We start from the raw sequence: 6,629 nt of genomic DNA on the forward strand, positions 1-6,629 counted from the left end.
TAATCAGTTTTGCTTGTATTTTAAAATACTGGAGGATTTTCCATTAGTCTCGTTGAGTCCTATCATGAGCCTGTGTGAATTCAATAAATATGTTGTGGCCTTTTAGTACTTCCTTGCCTGGTGTTCTGCGGGACGGGAGATCAAGTCCAGCTCAAACTCGATAGTTTCTTTAGTCTCTGCAACCTCACTATCCTTAGGAGCTAAGGATGGGTGGTTTGGGGGAACCTATAGGTCTTCCTGCTGAGGCATCAGCAGCCATTGCATGGCCCTTCCTTGTCCTAGCTTAAGAGTGGGCTTGGGTGCTGATCATACTGTATGTATACAATATATGGTCAGTCTCTAAGGCATTGCTACTGTCCCTTGCCTCTGCCATTCATCTATATCTATATCTATATACCAAGGCACTTCCCCCAATTTTGGGGGGTAGCCGACACCAACAATGAAACAAAACAAAAAGGGGACCTCTACTCTCTATGTTCCTTCAGCCTAATCAGGGACTCAACCGAGTTCAGCTGGTACTGCTAGGGTGCCACAGCCCAACCTCCCACATTTCCACCACAGATGAAGCTTCATACTGCTGACTCCCCTACTGCTGCTACCTCCGTGGTCATCTAAGGCCCCGGAGGAAGCAGCAGGGCCTACTGGAACTGCGTCACAATCGCTCGCCATTCATTCCTATTTCTAGCACGCTCTCTTGCCTCTCTCACATCTATCCTCCTATCACCCAGAGCTTTCTTCACACCATCCATCCACCCAAACCTTGGCCTTCCTCTTGTACTTCTCCCATCAACTCTTGCATTCATCACCTTCTTTAGCAGACAACCATTTTCCATTCTCTCAACATGGCCAAACCACCTCAACACATTCATATCCACTCTAGCCGCTAACTCATTTCTTACACCCGTTCTCTCCCTCACCACTTCGTTCCTAACCCTATCTACTCGAGATACACCAGCCATACTCCTCAGACACTTCATCTCAAACACATTCAATTTCTGTCTCTCCATCACTTTCATTCCCCACGACTCCGATCCATACATCACAGTTGGTACAATCACTTTCTCATATAGAACTCTCTTTACATTCATGCCCAACCCTCTATTTTTACTACTCCCTTAACTGCCCCCAACACTTTGCAACCTTCATTCACTCTCTGACGTACATCTGCTTCCACTCCACCATTTGCTGCAACAATAGACCCCAAGTACTTAAACTGATCCACCTCCTCAAGTAACTCTCCATTCAACATGACATTCAACCTTGCACCACCTTCCCTTCTCGTACATCTCATAACCTTACTCTTACCCACATTAACTCTCAACTTCCTTCTCTCACACACCCTTCCAAATTCTGCCACTAGTCGGTCAAGCTTCTCTTCTGTGTCTGCTACCAGTACAGTATCATCCGCAAACAACAACTGATTTACCTCCCATTCATGGTCATTCTCGCCTACCAGTTTTAATCCTCGTCCAAGCACTCGAGCATTCACCTCTCTCACCACTCCATCAACATACAAGTTAAACAACCACGGCGACATCACACATCCCTGTCTCAGCCCCACTCTCACCGGAAACCAATCACTCACTTCATTTCCTATTCTAACACATGCTTTACTACCTTTGTATAAACTTTTCACTGCTTGCAACAACCTTCCACCAACTCCATATAACCTCATCACATCCCACATTGCTTCCCTATCAACTCTATCATATGCTTTCTCCAGATCCATAAACGCAACATACACCTCCTTACCTTTTGCTAAATATTTCTCGCATATCTGCCTAACTGTAAAAATCTGATTCATACAACCCCTACCTCTTCTAAAACCACCCTGTACTTCCAAGATTGCATTCTCTGTTTTATCCTTAATCCTATTAATCAGTACTCTACCATACACTTTTCCAACTACACTCAACAAACTAATACCTCTTGAATTACAACACTCATGCACATCTCCCTTACCCTTATATAGTGGTACAATACATGCACAAACCCAATCTACTGGTACCATTGACAACACAAAACACATATTAAACAATCTCACCAACCATTCAAGTACAGTCACACCCCCTTCCTTCAACATCTCAGCTTTCACACCGTCCATACCAGATGCTTTTCCTACTCTCGTTTCATCTAGTGCTCTCCTCACTTCCTCTATTGTTATCTCTCTCTCATTCTCATCTCCCATCACTGGCACCTCAACACCTGGAACAGCAATTATATCTGCCTCCCTATTATCCTCAACATTCAGCAAACTTTCAAAATATTCCGCCCACCTTTTCCTTGCCTCCTCTCCTTTTAACAACCTTCCATTTCCATCTTTCACTGTCTCTTCAATTCTTGCGCCAGCCTTCCTTACTCTCTTCACTTCTTTCCAAAACTTCTTCTTATTCTCTTCATATGACTGACCCAATCCCTGACCCCACCTCAGGTCAGCTGCCCTCTTTGCCTCACGTACCTTGCGCTTTACTTCCACCTTTTTCTCTCTATATTTTTCATACTTCTCTATACTATTACTCTGCAGCCATTCTTCAAAAGCCCTCTTTTTCTCTTCCACTTTCACCTTCACTCCTTCATTCCACCATTCACTGCCCTTCCTCATGCTGCCTCCAACAACCTTCTTGCCACATACATCACTTGCAATCCCAACAAAATTTTCTTTTACTAACTTCCATTCCTCCTCTAAATTACCAGTTTCTCTTACTCTCACCTCATCATATGCTATTTTCAACCTTTCCTGATATTTACTTTTTACCCCCGGTTTTATTAGCTCTTCAATCCTCACTACCTCCCTTTTACATCCACCTACGCTATTCCCCCACTCTTTTGCTACAACTAATTTTCCTTCCACCAAAAAATGATCAGACATACCGTTAGCCATACCCCTAAACACGTGCACGTCTTTCAATCTTCCAAACATTCTTTTAGTTACCAACACATAATCCATTAATGCCCTTTCTACTACTCTTCCATTTGCCACTCTTACCCATGTATACTTATTCTTATCTTTCTTTTTAAAGAAGCTAGCACCTATTACCATCTCTTGTTCAACACACATGTCTACCAGTCTCTCACCACTCTCATTTTCACCTGGTACGCCATACTTACCAATGACACCTTCTACCTCTCCAGCGCCCACTCTAGCATTCAAGTCACCCATAACAACTACATAATTCCTTCTACCCAGTCCTTCTACACACCTAGTTAAATCATTCCAGAACTCATTCCGATCTTCTTCACTTTTCTCACTATCTGGCCCATACGCACTGACAAACGCCCAACATTCCCTACCCAACCTAACCCTTACCCACATTAACCTAGATGATATCTCCTTCCATTCCACTACTTTACCTGTCATCCATTCACTCAGCAATAACGCCACACCCTCTCTCGCTCTTCCCCTTTCAATCCCAGACACTCTACCAGACATTTCACCAAACATCACTTCACCCTTTCCTTTCATCTTTGTCTCACACAAGGCCAATACATCCATCCTTCTACTTCTAAACATACTTCCAATCTCACATCTTTTACTCTCTATCGTACTACATCCACGCACATTTAAACACCCCAAAACTAGAGTGCGGGGAGCAGTCACTCTCCCCCCAGCTCCATCTCCTTGTCGATGTCTCGCAGGAATTTTTTACAGGAGAGGGGGTTCCCAGCCCCCTCGTCCCGTCCCTTTTAGTCGCCTCTTATGACACGCAGGGATAACGTTGGCGCTATTCTAATTTTTATATGCCCCCGCGGCCACAGGGGGCATTCATGAGTAACATTTAAAAAAACTATCTTTATTGTACTGCCAAAATCTTTCTCAGGATAAAAATTTGAACAACTGTGGCTCACCCTTCCTTGAAACTTGCTTGCTAATCACCAAGTTCTCTCTCGCAATAAATATAAAGTCTTTTGTAAACGATTTTGTCAATAATCTCATAACCTACCGACAATAGGCGGAGATTCCTCTATAACTTGAACACACCGTTCTGTCCTATTTCCGGTGTATTGGCACGACTACTCCTTTCGTATACCAGGCGTAATCTCTTCAAACCATATTTGTTCCAACACGGAGTACTTACCTCGAACTACTTTCTTAGGAGTATCTGCGATCTCCTCCCAACCGACCAGAATTTTGTGTAGTTTACCCTACCTCCATTTTCTATGCGGGGTAACCTCTGGCGGAGTGATACGCGCCATGAGGCGACCCGGGGTCAGAGAGCATGCTCGCTCGGGTCTCGGCCTCCAGTAAGTTTTCTGGTCGCGTCGTGATAACATCTCGCCGCGCTCTCCTTACCCAGTGCGACCCTTTGTGCCCCACGTGGTCCTCTTGTGTTCATACCTTACCTTATCCTACCCTTTCCCTCTGTGTTCCTGTGTCTTGTGGTGCTTTGCTGGTTCGTTATGGAGGCACGATTACGCCTTTCGTATACCAGGCATAATCTCTTCATTCCATATGTCGAGGACAGTTTTTATGATTTCTCCGTGAAGCCTTTGTCCTCCTGGCTTTTTAAGCTCCACATTGACACCATCATGTTTCTCTTGCTGGTAACCATCCATCATGTTTCAGATCTTTGATTATTCCTAAGGATTTCATCTCCTGCTGGTAACCATCACCACTTGTCGTCTCTCATCCTGCATCACCTTTATTTTGTTGTAGTTAGTAGGTTGGCCAAGGCACCGGCCACCCGTTTGAGATACAACCGCTAGAGAGTTATTGGGTCCTTTGACTGGCCAGAGAGTACTACATTGGATCCCTCTCTCTGGTTACGGCTCATTTCATCTTTGCTAAAACATACACAGAATAGTCTGGCTTATTCTTTACACATTCTCTTCTGAGATTACCAAACAATTCTTCTTTGCTCAAAGGGTAGAAGAGAGACTTTAGCTATGATAAGCAGCTCTTCTAGGAGAAGAACACTCCAAAATCAAACCATTGTTCTATAGTTTTGGCTAGTGCCACAGCCTCTGTACCATGGTCTTCCACTCTCTTGGGTTAGAGATTTCTTGCTTGAGAGTACACTCGGGCAGGCTATTCTATCTCGTTTCTCTTCCTCTTGTTATTTTCAAGTTTTTATAGATTATAAATGAAAGATTTATTTTAATGCTCCTTAGGGTTATAGCATCTTGCTTTTCCAACTAGAGTTGTAGCTTAGCAAGTAATAATAATAATACCCTTTCTTGTTCTGGTATATTTAGTACATACATATACCAAGGCACTTCCCCCAATTTTGGGGGGTAGCCGACATCAACAAAGAAACAAAAACAAAAAGGGGACCTCTACTCTCTACGTTCCTCCAGCCTAACCAGGGACTCAACCGAGTTCAGCTGGTACTGCTAGGGTGTCACAGCCCACCCTCCCACATTATCTACTACAGATGAAGCTTCATAATGCTGAATCCCCTACTGCTGCTACCTCCGCGGTCATCTAAGGCATCGGAGGCAGCAGCAGGGCCTACCGGAACTGCTTCACAATCGCTCGCCGTTCATTCCCATTTCTAGCACGCTCTCTTGCCTCACACATCTATCCTCGTATCACCCAGAGCTTCCTTCACTCCGTCCATCCACCCAAACCTTGGCCTTCCTCTCGTACTTCTCCCATCAACTCTTGCATTCATCACCTTCTTTAGCAGACAGGCATTTTCCATTCTCTCAACATGGCCAAACCACCTCAACACATTCATATCCACTCTAGCTGCTAACTCATTTCTTACACCCGTTCTCACCCTCACCACTTCGTTCCTAACCCTATCTACTTGAGATACACCAGCCATACTCCTTAGACACTTCATCTCAAACACATTCAACTTCTGTCTCTCCATCAATTTCATTCCCCACAACTCCGATCCATACATCACAGTTGGTACAATCACTTTCTCATATAGAACTCTCTTTACATTCATGCCCAACCCTCTATTGTTTACTACTCCCTTAACTGCCCCCAACACTTTGCAACCTTCATTGACTCTCTGACGTACATCTGCTTCCACTCCACCATTTGCTGCAACAACAGACCCCAAGTACTTAAACTGATCCACCTCCTCAAGTAACTCTCCATTCAACATGACATTCAACCTTGCACCACCTTCCCTTCTCGTACATCTCATAACCTTACTCTTACCCACATTAACTCTCAACTTCCTTCTCTCACACACCCTTCCAAATTCTGTCACTAATCGGCCAAGCTTCTCTTCTGTGTCTGCAACCAGTACAGTATCATCCGCAAACAACAACTGATTTACCTCCCATTCATGGTCATTCTCGTCTACCAGTTTTAATCCTCGTCCAAGCACTCGAGCATTCACCTCTCTCACCACTCCATCAACATACAAGTTAAACAACCACGGCGACATCACACATCCCTGTCTCAGCCCCACTCTCACCAGAAACCAATCGCTCACTTGATTTCCTATCCTAACACATGCTTTACTACCTTTGTAGAAACTTCTCTAAAATACTCGACCCATCTTGGCATATCGTCTTTGTTATCCATTTAGGGATCCGATTTATTCCGTGATATTTTGATCTTGATTGACCAAGTCCCCTATTTCACTCTATATTATTATTATTTTATTTTTGTTAGTCACAGTTTACAGAGACTTGTGATTTTTAGTGTGGAGTTCCGATTATTATTA

This window comes from Palaemon carinicauda, chromosome 25, assembly GCF_036898095.1.
Source record: "Palaemon carinicauda isolate YSFRI2023 chromosome 25, ASM3689809v2, whole genome shotgun sequence".
Taxonomy (NCBI): domain Eukaryota; kingdom Metazoa; phylum Arthropoda; class Malacostraca; order Decapoda; family Palaemonidae; genus Palaemon; species Palaemon carinicauda.